Genomic DNA, 19,861 nt, shown 5'->3' with positions numbered 1-19,861 from the left:
ATCTACCTATGACCTGGAAGCCTCTTCCCTGTTTCCAGTCTTCCTGCCTTTCCAGACCCAACCAGTGTTCATTTTACATATGTTGACTGATGTTTCATGTCTCCCTAAAATGTATAAAACCAAACTGTGCTCTGACCACCTTCAGGCACAGGTCAGAACGTCTGAGGCTGTGTCATAGGTACAGATCCTCAACCTTGGCAAAATCAACTTTCTAAATTTTTTTTTTTTTTTTTTTTGAGACAGAGTCTCACTTTGTCGCCCAGGCTGAAGTGCAGTGGTGCACTCTCAGCTCACTGCAACTTCTGCCTCTCAGGTTCAAGTGATTCTCCAGTCTCAGCCTCCCAAGTAGCTGGGATTACAGGCATGCCCCACCATGCCTGGTTGATTTTTGTATTTTTAGTAGAGATGGGGTTTTGCCATGGTGGCCAGGCTGGTCTTGAACTCCTGGCCTCAAGTGATCCACCCGCCTTGGCCTCCAAAAGTGCCGAGATTACAGGCATGAGCCACCATGCCTGGCAAAAGTTTCTAGATTAACTGAGACCTGTCTCAGAGTTTTGGGATTCACATGTTGATATCAAAGCCAAAGACATATCACAAAAAGAAAACTACAGACCAATATTCATTCTTTGATGAATACTGATACCTAAATGCTTGATAAAATACTAGCAAACTGAATTCAACGATATGTTAAAAACATCATTCGTCATAACCCAGTGAGGTTTATCCCAGGGATGCAAGGATGGTGCAACATATGCAAATCAATCAGTGTGATACATTATATCAACAGAACTGATGGAAAAAATCATATGATCATTTCAACTGATGCTGAAAACATATTTGATAAAATTCAACATCCCTAAATGATAAAAAACCTTAAAAAAAACTGGGTATAGAAGGAACATACCTCAAAATAATAGAAGCCATAGGACAGTCCCACAGCTAGTATCATACTGAATGAGGAAAAAGTGAAAGCCTTTCCTTTAAGATATGGAACACAACAAATGTTCACTTTCACTACTATTATACAATATAGTACTGTTAGTCCTAGCTAGAGCAATCAGACAATAGAAAGAAATAAAGAGTACCCAAATTGGAAAGGAAGAAGTCAAATTATCCTTGTTTGCAGGTGATATGATCTTTTATTTGAAAAAACTTACAGATTCCACCAAAAAAACTATTAGAGCTGATAAACAAATTCAGTAAAGTTTCAGGATACAAGATCAACACACAAAAATCAGTAGCATTTCTCTATATGCTAACAGTGAATAATCTGAAAAAGAAACTTAAAAAGTAATCCCATTTAGAACAGTCACACATAAAATGAAATACCTAGGAATTAAGTTAACCAAAGAAATGAAATATCTCTATGGTAAAAAAAAAAAAAAATTGACGAAAAAAAAAAAAAAAAAAAAAAAAAAAAAAAAAAAAAAAAAAAAAAAAAAAAAAAAAAAAAAAAAAAAAAAAAAAAAGGAAAGATATTCCAAGTTTATGGACTGGGAAAATAAAATAAATACCGCTATAATGTCCATACTGCTCAAAGCAATCTACAGATTCAATGCTATCCTTATCAAAATGCCAATGACATTCTTCAGACAAATAAACAATTCTAGAATTTATGTGGATCACAGAAGACCCAACATATCCAAAAGTATCCTGAGCAAAAAGAACTAAACTGGAGGAATCACATTAACTGACTTCAAATTATACTACAGAGCTACAGTCACCAAAACAGCATGGTGCCAGCATAAAAATAGACACACAGACCAATGGAACAGAATACAGAACCCAGAAACACATCCTCACACTCACAGTGAGCTAATTTTTGGCAAAGGTACCCAGAACATATATTAGAGAAAAGACAGTCTCTTCAATAAATGGTACTGGAAAAACTGGATATCTATATGCTAAAGAAAGAAACTAGACCTCTATTCCTTGCCATATCCAAAACTCACATCAAGATGGATTAAGGACTTAAATCTAAGCCCTCAGACTATGAAACTACTACAAGGAAACACTGGAGAAACTTGCCAGGACATTGGTCTAGGCAAAGATTTCTTAGTAATACGCCACAAGCACAGACAACCAAAGAAAAAAATGGACAAATGGAATTACATTTGTTAAAAATGTTTAAAAAGCTTTCGCACAGCAAAGGATACAATCTACAAAGTGAAGAGACAACCCACAAAAATGACAGAAAATATCTGCAAACTACCCATGTGGCAAGGGTAACCAGAATATAAAAGTAGCTCAAACAACTCTGTAGGAAAAAAATCTAATAATGCTATTAAAACAGGAGCCAAAGATTTGAATAGACGTTTCTCAAAAGAAGACATACAAATGGAAAACAGACATAGGAAAAAGCACTCAACATCACTGATTAATGTAAATTAAACTACAATGAGATATCATTTCATCTCAGTTAAAATGGCTTATATGCAAAACGTAGCAAATAACAAATGCTAGTGAGGATGTGAAGAAAGGGGAACACTTGTACACTGTTGGTGAGAATGTAAAATTAGCACAACCACCATGGAGAACAGTTTAGAGGTTTCTCAAAAAACTAAACATAGAGCTACCATATATGACCCAGCAATCCCATTGCTAGGTATATTCCCAAAAAAGGGAAATCAGTATACAGAAGAGATATTTGCACTCCCATGTTTGCTGTGGCGCTGTTCACAATCGCCAAGATTTGGAAGCAAACTATGTGTCCATCAACAGATGGATAAAGAAACTGTGGTGCTTACACACAATGGAGTACTATTCAGTCATAAAAAAAGAACAAGATCCTGTCATTTGCAACAATATGGATGGAACTGGAACATTGTCATTATGTTAAATGAAATAAGCCAGGTACAGAAAGACAGACATTGCATGTTCTCACTTACTTGTGGGAATTACAAATCAAACAATTGAATACATGGAGATAGAGAGGAGATGGCTGGTTATCAGAGATTGAGAAGTGTAGTGGGACAGGGTGGGGGGAATATCGAGATGGTCAATGGATAAAAATAATAATAATAGAATGAATAATATCTAATATTTGACAGCACAACAGGGTGACTACAGTCAAAATAATGTAATTGCACACTTTATAATTAGATTGTTTGTAAGACAAAGGATAAATGCTTGAGGGAATGGCTATCCCACTTTCCATGTGATTATTATGCATTGTATGCCTGCATCAAAATATCTCACATGGCCCTCAAATGTATGAAACTGCTATGTACTCACAAAAATTAAGAATTAAAAAAAGTACAGAATGCTAAATTGCCTCATAGTGGTATATATAAAATATATTGCCAATATATTAAATTCTAAATCAACCTACTTGTAAAAATTCTGTAATTTTTAAAAGTCTATTTTTAAAATTACATCTTTTTAACTCTATATTAAATATTTGTGCACAATTGTATCCTAGTGCCTGGAATGGCCCCTTGGAACATGCTCTACTTAATCAGGATCTCCAAGAATGAACAAGGCCTGTGCATTGTGACAAAGACTGCTAATTTCCCCCAGTATCTATTCTCCCTTTTGTCATTAGTAAGAGCCCCAAGTTTTACCTTTTGCCCTCCAGCTAAAAGGCCCTATTCTCAGTCTCTCTGTCAGCTATAGCCATATGACTAAGTTCTGACCAAGAAGAATGGAAATACTGTGCAGGGGATACTAGATCTAATTAAAGGGAAGGATATACCCCTTTTCTGCCCCTTCCTCCTTCCTGCTAACTACAATTTGAAAATAGGAACAGTCCCTAACACCTGAAACTGCCATACAGGCCCAGCCTGTCTGCCTCTCATCTTTACAGTGAAAGAAATACAAATCTCTAATTTAGGCTAATATTATTGGGTTTGGGGTTTTTTGCTTGTTAGATGGTAATGCACTGATACATGTAATTTTTTTGTTTGTTTGTTTTTTGAGACAAAGCCTTGCTCTGTCACCCAGAGTAGAGGGCAGTGGTACGATCTTGGCTCACGGCAACCTCCCCCTCCCAGGTTGAAGGGATTCTCTTGCCCCAGCCTCCTGAGTAGCTGAGATTACAGGTGCATACCATCACCCCCGGTTAATTTTTGTATTTTTAGTAGAGATGGCATTTCACTATGTTGGTTAGGCTGGTCTCGAACTCCTGACCTTGTGATCCACCCACCTTGGCCTCCCAAAGTGCTGGAATTACAGGCGTGAGCCACCGCATCCAGCCATGTAATGTTGTTATAAAGCACCACAGACTATTCTGATAGGGCTTTTGGATAAAAAGTAATTTAGAGAAATTTCTGTTTAGTTAAAAAAAAACATATCAAAAGCACAAACAACAAAAATTTAAAACTTTGGTGCATAAAAGAACACGATCAACAAAGTAAAAAGACAACCTAGGGAATGGAAGGAAATATTTACAAATCATATATCTAACAAGGGTCTAGAATCTAGAATATATACACGATTACATAAAGAACTCTACACTCAACGATACGATGACAAACCATCCAATTAAAACACGGGCAATGGACTCAGACATTTCTCCAAAAAAGACAGGCCAGCAGCCAGTAAGCACATGAAAAGATGAGTTCAACAGGTGAATGCAAATCATAACCACAATGAGGCGCCACTTCACACCTACTAGAATGGTTATAATTTAAAAAAAGAAAAGAAAAGAAAAGAAATGTCCACAAGGATGTGGGGAAAGTGGAACTTTGTATATTGCTGATGGGAATGTAAAATGTAGCAGCCACTGTGGAAAACAGTATGGTGGCTCTTTAAAATATTAAACATGGAAACACGATATAACCCAGGAATCCTACTCTTAGGTATATACCCAAAAGAACTGAATATAAATGCTCAAAGACTTGTAAAAACATTCACAGCATCACTATTTGTAACAGCCAAAAGGTAGAAACAACCCAAATGGCCATAAATGGACGAACAGATACAATGTGATATATACATACCATACTTCTTAGCCATCAAAAGTAAAGTGCTTATACGTGCTACAATGCACATGAACCTTGAAAACATTAGGCTAAGAGAGAAAACCAGACAAGTAAGCTCACATATTGTATAATTCCATTTACATGAAATATTTAGAAGCAGATTAGTGGTTTTTAGGGACTGGGGATGGTGTACCAGATGGGCAGAGAGTGTTTAATGGGCACAAGATTCCCTTTGGCATGATGAAAATGTTTTGGAAGAAGACAGCGGTGATAATTGCACGCTGTGAATGTATTAAAAGTCACTGAATTGTATGCTCAAAAGAATGAGTTTTATGTTAGGTGAATTCTATCTCATTTTTTCCAAAGTTTAAAAAAAAAAAAAAAAAAAAAAACTCAAAAAGGCCAGGGGTGGTGGCTCACACCTGGAATTCCAGCACTTTGGGAGGCTGGGGCGGGTGGATCACAAAGTCAGGAGATCGAGGCCATCCTGGCCAACATGGTGAAACCCCATCTCTACTAAAAATACAAAAAATTAGCCAGGTTGTGGTGTGTGCCTGTAGTCCCAGCTACTAGGGAGGCTGAGGCAGGGGAATCTCTTGAACGGAGGTTCAAGGCGGAGGTTGCAGTGAGCCAAGATCATGCCACTGCACTCCAGCCTGGCAACAGAGCAAGACTCTGCCTCAAAAAAAAAAAACAAAAACAAAAACAAAAAAAAAAAAAAAAAAAAAAAAAAAAAAAAAAAAAAAAAAAAAAAACTCAAAAAGAGACAAACATGGATTTATCATACAACCTGATCATTCTACTAGGCATTTACCTAAGAAAAATAAAAGCTCATGTCTACACAAATACTTGTATAAACAAATATTCATAGCTTTATTTATAATACCCCAAAATTGGAAACAACCTAAATATCCCTAAACAGGTGAATGAATAAACTGTGGTACAGCCACAAAATGAAGTGTTGTTTAGCAAGAAAAAGGAGTTAACTATTGATACATTAAGCAACATGGATGAACCACAAAATAACTATGCTGAGTTAAAGATACGAGAACCCATCCCCAAAAGTACACACGATATGATTCCATTACTACAAAATTTTAGAAAATTCCTACCAATGTCTAGTGATAAAAAGCTGACCAATATCTGCCTGTAGACAGGTGTGGAAGAAAGAATAAAATTACAAAGAGGGAGTAAGGAGCTCTTGGAAGAGAAGTATTCCTTATCTTGATTGTGATGACAGTTTCACCAGTGTAAACACATATCAAAACTCATTCAGTAACAGTTTAAATATGTGGAGTCTACTGCACATCAATTATTCCTCAATAAAGCTATAAAAACGAAAGCGTTTATCAATAGGAAGTGCATAGTAAAAAGATCACTCATATACTGACAATGGAAGTTACAACAATACATTTCATATGCAGTCTTAAAAATATTTCGGGGCTGGACACGATGTCTCTGTCATCCCAGCACTCTGGGAGGCTGAGATGGGCAGATTACTTGAGCCCAGGAGTTTGAGACCAGCAACACGGCAAAACTCCGTCTCTATAAAAAATACAAAAATGAGCCAGTGTGGTGGCAGATGCCTGTGGTCCCAGCTATGAGGCTGAGTTGGGATGATCATCTGACCCAGGGAAGTTGAGGCTGCAGTGAGCTGAGATCTCTGCAGTGAGCCAAAATCATGCCCCTGCACTCCAGCCTGGGTGACAAAAATGTTAAAGAAAAAAAAATTCAAAGAATAGCTGTTTTTCAAAGAAAAATACTTACTGTGATATTACTGAAAATGATGTAAGACATTAAATAGCAATGTACATTGTATTTGCGTTTGCACACCCATATGAATAAGCTAAGACACACCAAAATCCTGCTGGTGGTTGCTGGGACGTGGTTTTTATATTCTCTATATGCTCTAAAATAGCTTTCTGTATACTCCTGTGTATATCTTCCATATATAGCTCATAATTCTATAATTAGTAAAATATTTTAAAATATGCTTACATAGGAACATAGGAACTGATATTTACATCATCAAATTTTGTATCAGATTTGCAATGCATCAGATGCAAAACAATGTTTGCAAAGTCCTCTTAAATACTGCAGAACACACGACGTTCTCAGACGTCTGGTATGGGAGTCCAATCCGAGAATTTAAGCACAATCCTGTCTCATCATGGTTGCAAAGCTTCTACCTAAAAATAGCCTACTCTTACATAATCACTTGCCACAGATTTGTATGTTTTACATATCCTCAAAATAAACAGGTTTTTGTTTTTGAGATATGCCACCAGAGGTAAATAATCATTCTTAAAAGCAGGGAAGTTTAATCATAATCTAAACACAAATCTTATTTTCAGAAGTTATTCAGGGGCTCTGCAATTGATAGTTTTGCTGATGAAAATAACTAGAAACATTTGTATGCAACAGAAGTTAACACCATAGCAACTAATTGTCTAAATGAACTTTATTTGAATTATATATAATACCTCCATTTTAAGTGTATGATGCATTAAGTTTTTACAAATATATACCCCATGTAACTAGCACCACCATCAAGATACAGAATATTTCCATTACCTCTCTCCCCCAAGTTCACAGTCACTCTCCCACTTCTCTCCACCCCCACCCCCACCCCAGCAACCACTGCTCTGACTTCCATAGCCACGGTTTAGGTTTGTCTGGTTTTGAACTTTGAATAAATGGAATCATGCAAGACGTGTACTCTTTTGTATCTGACTTCTTTTACTAGTATAACATTCTTCAGATTCATCCATATTGTTGGAACTATAAGCAGTTCTGTCCTTTTTAAGAAGGACCATTCCACTGTCCAGTTGTTTTATGATTTCCAACTCCACTTTTTACATGACTTAAGCTTTGCTCTGAAAATAGCTTTCTGTATATTGGTAAATATTGTTATGCCCAGAAAGACAATCACTTTGCTTTTTTAGAATTTTGATATTTTATTCTGCTTTGACAAGTGTTTCCTGGTTCTCAAACTGGGGTAAAAAATTAAAATGTGTGGAATCACAACTTAGGTTATATGTCTATCTGAAGAAGACCCTGCGAATATGTTAATGCACTGCTTCCCAAGTTTTGTCAGTACATATGTTTACTTTATGCCAGGTGCTATGCTAAATACATGGTGTATCAGCTCATATAATCCTCTCTACCCACAATCTTGTGAGGTTTGACGCTGAACACCACCCTTAAAAATGGCTAAGACGGTAAATCATATATTTTACCAAAAACAGAAAAAATAAAAGATTTTCTCCAAATACTGGACTAAAATATATAGTTCGGATGACTCATATTAACACACCAATAAAATCCCAAAACCCTTCCATTGCAATATTTGCCATGTATTTTTACTTGGGTCCTTGACATTATCTGTAACAAAGTCACTATCAAAATGTATATATTCTTGACATAAAATAAAACCATAGCATAAGGTAACAATATATTCCCAACATCTTTTCTTTGAAATGGAGTCTCACTCTGTCGCCCACCCTGGAGTGCAGTGACATGATGCTCACCACAACCTCTGCCTCCCAGGTTCAAAAGAAACTCCTGCCTCAGCCTCCCGAATAGGTGGGACTACAGGTGCATGCCACCATGCCTAGCTAATTTTGTATTTTTAGTAGTGATGGAGTTTCACCATGTTGGCCAGGCTGGTCTCGAACTCCTGACCTCAAGTAATCCGCCCACCTCCACCTCCCAAAGTGTTGGGATTACATGTGTGAGCCACTGCGTCCAACCCATTCCTAACATTTTAACAACTATTTACTTAATACTACTTGCAGAAAAAATCCCAAAATGTAATCAGCATATGCGAATGCACCCTGGGGTACAATCATATTGAATTAATTCACAAGAGAATGTTGTAATCTAGTGATTGCCAAACTTTGAGACTATGAAAATACAGAACAGTTCTAAATTGGGATTGAGGCAGGACCTACCATTGATGAAGTGTACACAGAAACTGTGGATGAACCACAAATCAGGCTTTGAATTCTCTTAAGGCCAAAACAGAAAGATAAATACAATCAATTATGCCCTTTTAATTGTCCACCAGGAAAAAAAACCACCAATTGTTCCTTAGAGAAAATAAACTCCCTCTTTGCCCTTAGCTCTAATTTCTTATCCAGGATTATATAAAGGGGAATACAAGTATTAGAGGGCAAAATAACCATGTCATTAAGGCTAATAATTTTTGAAATGCCTTTCAACAAAAAATTGAGGGCATTAACTCCAACTTACAATTCAGTCAAGGCCATTTTCCTGAAAAATCAAGAAAACATAGTCCAGGCTACAGCATTCTGACAGTTCAGCTTAACATCAAAATACGGAATCTTAGGAAATAGGCTACTTCTATGTTTTCCCAAAATGTGACTTCAACCAAGCAAATTCTTCACAAAAAGATGGAAAGCAATTTCCTATTGAAAACCTGGAACACAGGTATTCTGTGCAAAATCGGAGAACATTTCAATATTCTCGGCCATCTGCTATCTTACTTCTAAATTTGGCATCTTTTGGTCAAATTAAGAAAGGAGTTTATATAGATGACCACATCCGCTTGAGCTGTCTAAAGAATTTTCCTGTTCTTCGGCATTAAATTTGGAGGCAGAATCCTGGAAGTAGCTCTGAGTTTTGCCCGCTCCTAGCTAGCTACGTAAGCTTGGACAAGTAAATGATACTCTCCTGCTGGTCCTAGCTTTCTCTATAAAATAAAGAGCAGACCACTTTCAAACCGTTCTGTGGAGGTGCTACAGTGGATGAACAGGTGCTTTTACTTTCATCGGTCTTGTATACTGGTATCCACGTCTACCTCCACTGCTGGTAAAACCTTTGAAGACGTCCAGACCAGATGTTCTACAATCTAAGAACAATTCTGTGATTTTGAGATTTTAAACAACTAATCCTTAACACAAATAACACAAATAAATAAAATATTCAAAATTAAATCATTTCTAACACAAGTAAGAAATTTTGGCTGGGTGTGGTGGCTCACGCCTGTAATCCCAGCACTTTGGGAGGCCAAGGTGGGTGGATCACCTGAGGTCAGGAGTTTGTCACCAGCCTGGCCAACATGGTGAAACCCCATCTCTACTAAAAATACAAAAATTAGCTGGGCATGGTGGCGTGCGCCACTAATCCCAGGTACTTAAGGCTGAGGCAGGAGAATCGCTTGAACCCGGGAGGCAGAGGTTTAAGTGAGATGAGATCATGTCATTGTACTCAACAGAGTGATACTCTAACAAAAAGAAAAGAGAAAAGGAGGCGGAAAAAAAAGAAATTTTACTAAGAATTATATACTCACAAATCATTTCCAATCAAACTGTTCAGAACCCAGAAAAACAAGAAAATCTTCCTCACAGAAACATTATTTTGAGGGCTGATTTCTCAAGTAAACTCAAAAAAGGCCCAGTGTCCTCAATGTAGCAAATAATTAGGCAAAATAACAGGTGATGTCCCCAGAGCACAGCATATCGTCACCAGGGCATAGCCTCTCCCCTGCCACTGTATGTAACAATGTGTTCGTGTCTGCAGCCTGGGCGGTTATGAGCTTCCCTCTCCCAGGGGAAAGACATCTCCCCAGCATCTCTCTTGATCACTGAGCACAACCACTGTGCTTCTTGTTATTTCCATCACTGCCTACTGCTTCCCACTGGGGTTCCTGTCATCCAACACACCATACCACAAACCAGTTCTGCTCCCTTTCTCTCCCTGAATTGTGCACAAGTTCCCTTTAAGATATTTTCGTGAGAATAAAGCATGGAAACTGATGAGTTTCCCCTTATTGCATCTGAATGTCAGAGCAACCTGGGATACAGAAAGAAAGGGTCTGTGTTAACGACTCTGTGTTACACAGAAGAACTTGGAGTAAGTTGCCCACAGTCAAAGAGCAAGAAAAGGGTGTCTGCTACTGAAACCCGTGTGTGAGGACCCTACACAACAGCAGGCTTGTGTTCCATCATTTATGCCTTCTTCCCTGGCTTTCCCACCCTCTCCCTGGCTCTGTCTTCAACTGGACTGCATATAGAATAACAAAGATCATGAGGTAAACAATGGTGAACATTTCAGCATCTAAAGAAAACCAGATACGGGTTATCCTGGCTTGTTTCTCTTTGGTGTTGGGCCAAGGTTCTGAGAAGGAAAGGGGGAGACGAATATGTTGGGCAGACGATGGAAAAATCCTCAAAGTGTAGGACAGAGAAAACAAGGGAGAAATAAAAAAGCTGGAAAAGGGAGCAAGGGAATGAGGGTCATTCTAACACTCAAGGATAGAAAAGAAAGTATGAGGGAAAAAGAAGAAGGTGCGCAGCAGGTGAGGGAAAGAAATTGAAATGCCAAGCAGTGGAAACAGGACGAGGTGGCTAAGAAAAAAAAATCTGGAAGTCATTCAAACCTTTCGTACATTTTAGGTGTTTTAAATGTTAGGGGTATAGACTCTACTCATAAGCAGTCTTCAGGCTGGAAAGATGGAGTCTACAAAAATACATTATTAGAGTCTATAAAATAAAGCACTGGCTAAAGCTAACAGTGATACATTCATGAAGTTACAAAATACTAGAACTACAAAATATCCAACTAGAAATCCGGAAAAGAAAAATTTTGAATTATCCATGTTCAAAAGACAAAGGATAATAAATGCATAGATCTAAAGAAAAAAATGAAACTCAACTGATACGGATAATTGAAAATTTAATTTTAAAAAAGATGCAATAGATAAGAAACTAAAGACTATTTTTTGAAAAGTAATCAAAAAAAGCTTTAATGAGACTTATAGGGAGGGACTTAGATTCATATGAAAAGAAATTTATTTGGAGATATCCAAGTCAGGATTAGAAAAAAGAAAATGAAAAAAGTTTAAAAGATACATAATTACAGATACAACCTGTTTTAAAAAAAAAAGAAAATTATGAATACATTTATAATACATTTCAAAACTTAAATGTAAAGAATTCCTAAAAATATATAACTTGTCAAAACTGACCCAAAAAGAAATAAAAAACTAAAATAATCCTAGAAACATTAAATACATGTAGTTAGTAGTTTAAAAAAAACTTCACAAAGATAAAATGTTCTTATAAGAAAGTTCTAAATTTTCAAGGAACAGATCACTTCAATTTTATACAAAACAGCAAAAGAGGGAATACTCCTAAATTCACTTTATGAGGTCATTATAACCTTGATGTTAAACCCTGATGAGGACAGTACAAAAAAAGAAAATTACAAGTCAGTCTTACTTATAAACATACATACTAAAATAGATACTAAAATCCAAAGGAAACCAAATTGACTAGAATGTCAAAGATAATACATCATAACCAAATTAGGTTTATTCCAAGTAGACAAGGATGGCTGGCTTATCACTATAAAAAGTCCAAATACGTCATTTACCAGCTTAACAAATTTAATAAACCATACAACCCTTTAAATAGACACCAAAGAACATCTGATAAAACTCAACACGCCTTAATGATAAAAAAAAAAATTTAACAATATAAGAATGAAAGGAAACTTTAAATCTAGTAAATCATATTTATTAACCACCATTCTTAACAGGGAAGCAACAGAAGTTAGAGGTATGCCTTTTTTTTTAAAAGACATCAGGGATGAACATGAATTCCCACCATCTCAGCTTCTATTCAACATTGCCCTGAAGGCCCTAGCCAATAAATTAAGAATAACAAAAAGAAATGAAAGGTATAAGAATGGAAAGAAAGGAATAAAATTACAATCATTCACAGATTATGAATGTCTACAAAATCCGTCTTCATCATTTGTTTCCTCACTCCCCTCACATTTACTCCTTTGCACACTGCAGTCTGGCTTCTTCCTATGTCAAGCTTCCCTGTTTTGTGTTTATTTTTAAGACTGGGTCTCACTTTGTCACCCAGGCTGGAGTGCAGTGGTGCAATCTCAGCCCACTACAACCTCCCCTTCCCAGGCCCAAGTAGCTGGGACCACAGGTGCACACCATCACACCCAGCTAATTTTTTGTAATTTTTTGGTAGGGACAGAGTTTCACCATGCTGCCAATGCTGAGCTCAGGAGATCCACCTGAGCTCACAATCTCCTGAGCTAAGGAGACCCACCTGAGCTCACAATTGCCTACGCTCAGGAGATCCACCTGAGCTCACAATCTCCTGAGCTAAGGAGACCCACCTGCTTCAGCCTCCCACGTGCTGGGATTACAAATGTGAGCCACTGCACCTGGCACTATGTGAAACTTCTAAAACTTCTGTCAATGACCAACCACCATGGCACATGTATACCTATGTAACAAACCTACATGTTCTGCAAATGTATCCCTTTTTTTTTTTTTTTTTTGAATTAAAAAAAAGATTCTAATGACCACCTGGCTACCAAATACAACGGACATGCTTCAGTTCTTACCCGTCCTCTGGGTGGCTTGTCTCCCTTGACCTCCCCTGTTCTAGAGCTCCTCCCACCTCTCTGGGAGCCTTTTCCCAGTCATGTCCACTGGCTCAGTTTCTTCCATTTGTCTTTCAAGTGTCATATTCGATCTTTTGGTTTCAAACTTGTCCAAGTGTCTTCTCCTAGGTGAGATTATTCATTCCTTTGACCTCAGTTACCACGTTTACTTACATGACTCCCAATGCTAATGATTCCCAAATTTTTATCAGACACCTAAGAACAACCTTACTTGAAAATCAGCATGTCCAAAGGCAACTCATCTTTCCACATTCCCTTAATTCCCTGCCTTAATCACCTTCTAATCAGTGTGACTTGTGCCATAATCCTGGGTGTCACCTATGGCTCCACCTTCATTCCCCACATTCCCTGCAGTACCAGCTCCTGGCCATGTCATGTGTTTCTGAAGCATCTCTCTGCTCTCCAACCTCCTTCCCTTCCCTTCCCTTCTCCAGGCACTAACTTTGTTCAGTACCTGATTATCTCTCATGAGTTCCTGTACCTGGTTGTCCTGTTTGCAGGCCAGTGCTCCTCTCTAATCCTTCTCATAAGGAGCAAATCTCATTAAATCTGATTAAAACCTTTCAGTGACTCCAGCTGCCCAAGATTTTGAACTCCATAAGCATACTTTACAAAGTCCTTCAAAAGGACCCTGCTTCTAGCTTTTAGACTGGACTGTCTCTTTATTCTTTCCCTCCATTCCAGTCTTAATAAGCGATTTGCTAAAATTTACCCTCTTCTGTTGCTTCTGGATATGTCTTCTGTAAGAATCTATTAGTCATCTGACTTACAGAGGAGTCAGGTGACTAAATAGATTTGTCATCTAGTTTGATGAAGACAGACTGGTCTAGCAGTCTCTTATAAGGTAAACAATCTATAAATATTTATCAAATGACTAAAAAAAAAAGTCACAGACCGTAATAAATATCAAATCCTCAATGGTCCATTATAAAAATGTATAGCGGTTACACCCTTAAGACTCTGAAGTTAAAATGAAAGAAAAAGTATGTCTGCCTATATAACTCATGCAAAATTCATCAGTGTACAAGCCAGGCAGTGCATTCCACATTGGGAACATGGTAGGGAATAAGACAAACACAATCACATGCAGATTATAGTCTTGGTATCATTGTGAGATACAAAAACTTATCAGGATAGATCTTGAGTCACATCAAGCATGACAACCTAACACGCACGAGAGCGCGCGTGCACACGCGCGCGCACACACACACACACACACACTCTCACACACACCATGCTAATTAAAACCTTATGTAAGGTTTTATAATTAGCATTATGAATCTTATGAATTTTTGTTCAAAAATTCCCCAAAAGTTATCACAATGAAATCCAGCTTCAGTTCACATAAACTTCAATTTATTTATAACTTATGTTCTAGCTGCTTCCAAAATTAATTTGTAACTATATCTCTGGACTCTATATAAAATAAACTGAAAATTTTAGGAATATGTTGAATAATGTGGACTGAATCACAATTCTAAATTTCTATTAGCGGAATTAAAATATTGATTATAATCCTCAGAAAGCTGATAAACAGTCATATATTTGAATGACAGAAGTGGTAAGTTTAGCCAACCTTTTTATAAAGAATGTAAATGATAAATGTCAAAAACTGTACATAGAGCTTAGATTATGATGTTGCATATTTTCACAGTTATGCACAATATTTAAAACATGTTCAAACTATTTATAAACTACCTTGAATATTAGTAAGACCTTTGCTTTAATATGGAAAACCTAACAGGCTTTTTTACTTCCCCCCGTTTTGCAGGGCACAAAACTGGGGGTAAAGAAATTATATGGGTCACCTTCACCTTCAATACCACCTCCTCAATTTAACCTTTAAAGGGTTTCTAAAGAGGTGAGACTAGAGTCCAACAGCTATATTCAGATTGATACAAGTTCCTTTAAAACTCGTCTAGCAAAAGTAGCACTGGGACAGAGGCTGAAATAGCTACCTGGTCTTTATGCTCAGATTAATTACATGCTAAACAGAAATTGAGTTACCTTGCCAAAGACATCAGCTTAGGAGCTAAAAAATCAAATGTGATTTGGAGGGGAGATTAACTTCGGTGTGTCCTCAAAATGGAAAGCAAATTTACATTGAGACACCCCCCCCCACCACGCCCCGTATTCCAGCCTACACATTATTCCACCAACACGCATTTCAAACATTTTTCTCTCTCGAAAAAGATTCTTGCTAAGCAATGCCTTAATTCAGTCTTTGAACCTAATTAAAATTAAGAAACTTTTAAGAGCATTAATAACTCAGAAAAGCTGTACTAAGCTCTTCCCTGGCATCTTCCTCTCCTTACCACCCTCTCTCCAAACCCAGAAAAATCCAGCACAACGGAAGGCACAAAACAACTAGCCACATGCTCTGAATGCTAGGAAACATGATTCCCCACTGGTTTAGGCTACAAAGAAAGCCTGTGAGTAATCAAAAATCCTTAATCAAAACATTAAAGTTAAAAGCCACCTCCCCATTCCCCAACACAAATAGAATTTCCCTTTCTCTCCTTAATCCGCTCGGCACTTCTTGTATTCTTGGAATTTCATCGGCCTTTAAACAGCGGCTGGTAAGTTCATCTCAATGTCAGCCGGAGCAGAACCATGAGAAAAATCACTAACTTGGAAGGTTATTTAGGACAATAATGTCTTTCACTGTCTTACTCCTCCCACTCCAGCCCTACTTGACCTAATACTAATATTCAACTAAAAAACACATCGGTCCACGGGCTTTTTCCCCAGAGGCTCTTCCTGCAGGAACCCCACGGCAGGGAGACCCGCGCTGGGAAGAGAGCCGGGTCTCCCGGCTGGTGCGCCCCTCCCCACGCGCCCGCGGCTGCACCCCGTTCTGCACACAGACGTCCAACTATTCTTGGATCTACTCACATCCCTGGATCAAGTCTGGCCGCCCTCCCCGCGCCCTCCCTCGGCGTCCTCCGTGGCCCCAGGCTGCCCCGCAAAGCCGCCGAGCTGCAAATACACCCACCCACCTGGGCCAGATCCGTGGACCCCGACTGGCGCGCTCCACCCAGCGCTCCTCGCTAGCTCCAACGCGAATGCGCCCGGCCTCCTCCTCCTCCTCCTCCTCCCCTCCAGTCGAGCCGAGCCGAGCCGATCCCGGAGGCGCGACCCAGGGCGGCCCGCAAGGTCTCCCTAAGTCACCTTCGAGCGGCCCGCCCCTGGCTCTGGCTGGGCAGTAGCGCCCGCCTCCCCCAGCGAGGTCGGGCAAAGGTGGGGCCCGCCAGCGGCCCAGGACTCCCGCGCCGCGCCCGCCCGGGCCGCAGAGGTCCGCGCTGCCCTTCGGCCGCCGCTGGCTCGGCCGCAGACCCGCCCTCCGGGGCTCGCGGGGAGAGCGCTGGCAGGCGGCGGAGAGGCCTGCGGCGGGCGGCTCCCTGCGCGCGGCTGGCGGCGTCCGGGCCGCTCCTCCCCTTCCCCAGCGCCGCTGGCGGGCGGAGGCGCAGGTAGGGACAGCCGGGGAAGCCTGCACGGCCCTCGGAGTAGAGAGGTCCCGGACTTCTCCTTGGGCTCTGCGCGAGCGCCGCGGCGAGGCGCCTGCGAGGTCCTAGAGCGGCTGTGCGCTCGGCCCTCTCCTGGAGACACCGGCCCTGGCAACTTTTTTTTTTTCTTTTTGCCAGCCCGCCCATCGGGAAACTCTGGAAAGCAAAGGAATCTTCTCTCCAGTCCTGCCTGTCACTTACTCAGGCTTATGCTGAAGCGTTCGCGTTTAGGGTTCCAAAACCAAGACTGAAAGGCAGTCTTCACATAGTTGCTTATACCATAGTTGGGACACTGAGCAACGAGGAAAACAATGGTATTAATCCTACTACCATGAACCTACTTACATAAAATTATTCCAGCCAAGCTTGAAGGGCAAAGGTTCAGGCGGCAGGAAAACCCAACACCCAAATACCATACTTCAGTGCAATGTTCAGGTTAATGAAATGTATGGTTAACTATAACATTCCGACGGAAGGGAAAAAATCTTTTTGTTCCAACATGTTCTAAACCTTTCACCTTACTAAAATATATAAGTCTGTCCTCATACTTTAGGGAGTTCAGAGTAAAAATTGACAAAATTAAATACTTCCTTCACAAGATCCTAGGTACGTTAAGTCCCACTGTCATCGGTGCTAGCTGTAATGGTTCTACAGACCTAGAATGTGTTAAAGACCATTCCAGGCCATGCTGGGAAACTGGGGAATGAATGTCAGTGAGGTTTCATGGCATCTTTGTTTTTATTTTTATTTATTTATTTGGAGACAGAGTCTTGCTCTGTCCCCCAGGCAGGAGTGCGGTGGCTCAATCTCAGCTCACTGCAATCTCCACCTCTTGTGTTCAAGCGATTCTCATACCTCAGCCTCCTGAGTAGCTGGGATTACAGGCCTGCGCCACCACGCCCGGCTAATTTTTTGTATTTTTAGTAGAGGTAGGGTTTTGCTATCACCCTGGTCTCCAACTCCTGGCATCAACCAATCCGCCCGTCCTGGCCTCCCAAAGTGCTGGGATTAGGGGTATAAACCACCATGCCCAGCATCATGGCATCTTTGAAAAGTCCGTTCCTTTCTCTTTTTTCACTCTCAGTAATAACTGTTACTGTATTTGGAAAAACCACATATGGAAAGAGGAGTCCCTGCTACAGAATCTCTCCCTAGGCCCTGAAAATTAGAGAATGAATTCAGTTTATAAAAGTAGTACTAGGTAGCAAAACAATGAATAACAAATTACCTTCTTGTTTTAAAAGCCCCTAAATGTACCAGGTACTGTACTGAAGCACCTCACATAAAATGACACATACATATGCTCAATTTCAGATTTGGAAACAGAATTCCTAAACATATATGGATTTGCTTAAGGTCGAGGTAGCAGAGTTTAGATCCAGATTGGTCTGATCCAAAAGCCTGAATTTTTCCCTTTGTACATTCATTATTCATTCATTCAAATATTTATTCAGCATCTACCACATGCCAAGTACCAAGCTACAAAAATAACTACCATACAGTTGCTTCCTTAGGGAGCTCCAGTTTGTGAACATAAAATTATACAATATGATAAATGCTCTGATAGCAAGGAACTTATGGAGCAGCAGGGATACCTCACCTAGTTTTGAAGGGTGGAGCCGAGATGAGAGATGGCCACAGTCACCCAGCAGAGCAAGCTTGAGAATTTATATCACAGAATAGCAATGGGGAACTGCATGCTGGGGTCAGGGAAGAAAGAATAAAGGGAGATAGGCAACCAAGATATAAAAAAATCAAATTGGGCTGGGCGTGGTGGCTCATGCCTGTAATCCCAGCACTTTGAGAGGCCGAGGCAGGCGGATTGCTTGAGGTCAGGAGTTCTAGAACAGCCTGGCCAACATGGTAAAACCCTGTCTCTACTGAAAATACAAAAATTAGCCAGGCATGGTGGCAGGCATCTGTAATCCCAGCTACTCGGGAGGCTGAGGCTGGAGAATTGCTGGAACCTGGGAGGTGGAGGTTGTAGTGAACCAAGATCGCACCACTGTACTCTAGTCTGGGTGACAGAGCGAGACTTTTTCTAAAAAAAAAAAAAAAAAAAAAAAAAATCAAATTGACAGGACTTGACTAAAGATAGGGAAGAAGAAGGAAGAAGAAGGATAGACCAAAGCCGGTTCCCACGATCCTGGCCTGAATTACTGAATGGGTGGCAAGTCTATGAGGTGAATGGATAACTCAGTTTGAGACACATTCGTTTTGAAATGCTTCTGATATAAGCATATGTAAATGTTCAAAAGGCAGCTGGATACTCTAGATTAGAACTCAGGAGAGGTCTGAGGTAGAGACATCTGAGTCATCATGGAATTCTAGTTAAAGGAGTGGGCGAGATCAACCAGGGAGAATGCAAGGAGTGAGAAGGCCACTCACAGAAACCTAGGGAATACTAATATATAAGGCATAGGCAGAAGAAAAGATGCTTTAGAAGGTGACTGAGGCTAGGCATGTGGCTCATGCCTGTAATCCCAGCACTTTGGGAGGCCTAGGAAGGCAAATTACTTGAGGTTAGGAGTTTGAGACCAGCCTGGCTAACATGGTGAAACCCCATTTCTACTAAAATACAAAAAATTAGCTGGGCATGATGGCATGTGCCTGTAATCCCAGCTACTTGGGAAGCTGAGGCAGGAGACTCACTTGAACCCAGGAGGCTGAGGTTGCAGTGAGCCAAGATAGAGCCATTGCACCCCAGCATGGGCAACACAGTGAGACTCCATCTCAAAAGAAAAAAAAAAAAAGGTAACTAAGAGGGAGCTGCTACAAAGGAAGGAGAAGCCAAAAGAGACGGCATTGTGAAGCCACTGTGGAATTCCAAAAAGCAGGAAGCAGTCACATGCCAGGCCCTTCAGAGGACAAGCAAGACAATTTTTAAATGTCTTCTGATTAGCAATAAGGAAATACTGGCAAGAACAATTTCGGTGGACTAGCTGGGAATGAAGAAGTAGACACAGAAAGTATCAC

General features: G+C 39.9%; 1 protein-coding gene across 6 annotated transcripts in view; it reads right to left on the bottom strand.

Moving 5' to 3' along the window:
* Positions 1 to 19,861, bottom strand: part of OSBPL1A (oxysterol binding protein like 1A) — a 244,758-nt gene that overhangs the window by 97,325 nt on the left and 127,572 nt on the right. Inside the window, exon 1 of one of the 6 annotated variants that reach the window (XM_017498492.2) lies at positions 16,379 to 16,997. The exons of 3 other annotated variants lie outside the window; for them this stretch is intronic. The gene's annotated coding sequence lies outside the window, so the exon portion shown is untranslated. 2 more of the 6 variants (XM_017498498.2, XM_037727965.1) reach the window with 2 other exon arrangements.

This window comes from Cebus imitator, unplaced genomic scaffold (assembly GCF_001604975.1).
Source record: "Cebus imitator isolate Cc_AM_T3 unplaced genomic scaffold, Cebus_imitator-1.0 Scaffold12, whole genome shotgun sequence".
Classification (NCBI taxonomy): Eukaryota; Metazoa; Chordata; class Mammalia; order Primates; family Cebidae; genus Cebus; species Cebus imitator.
The sequence above is the reverse complement of the archived record's forward strand: the minus strand, read 5'-3'. Positions and strand labels throughout refer to the sequence as shown.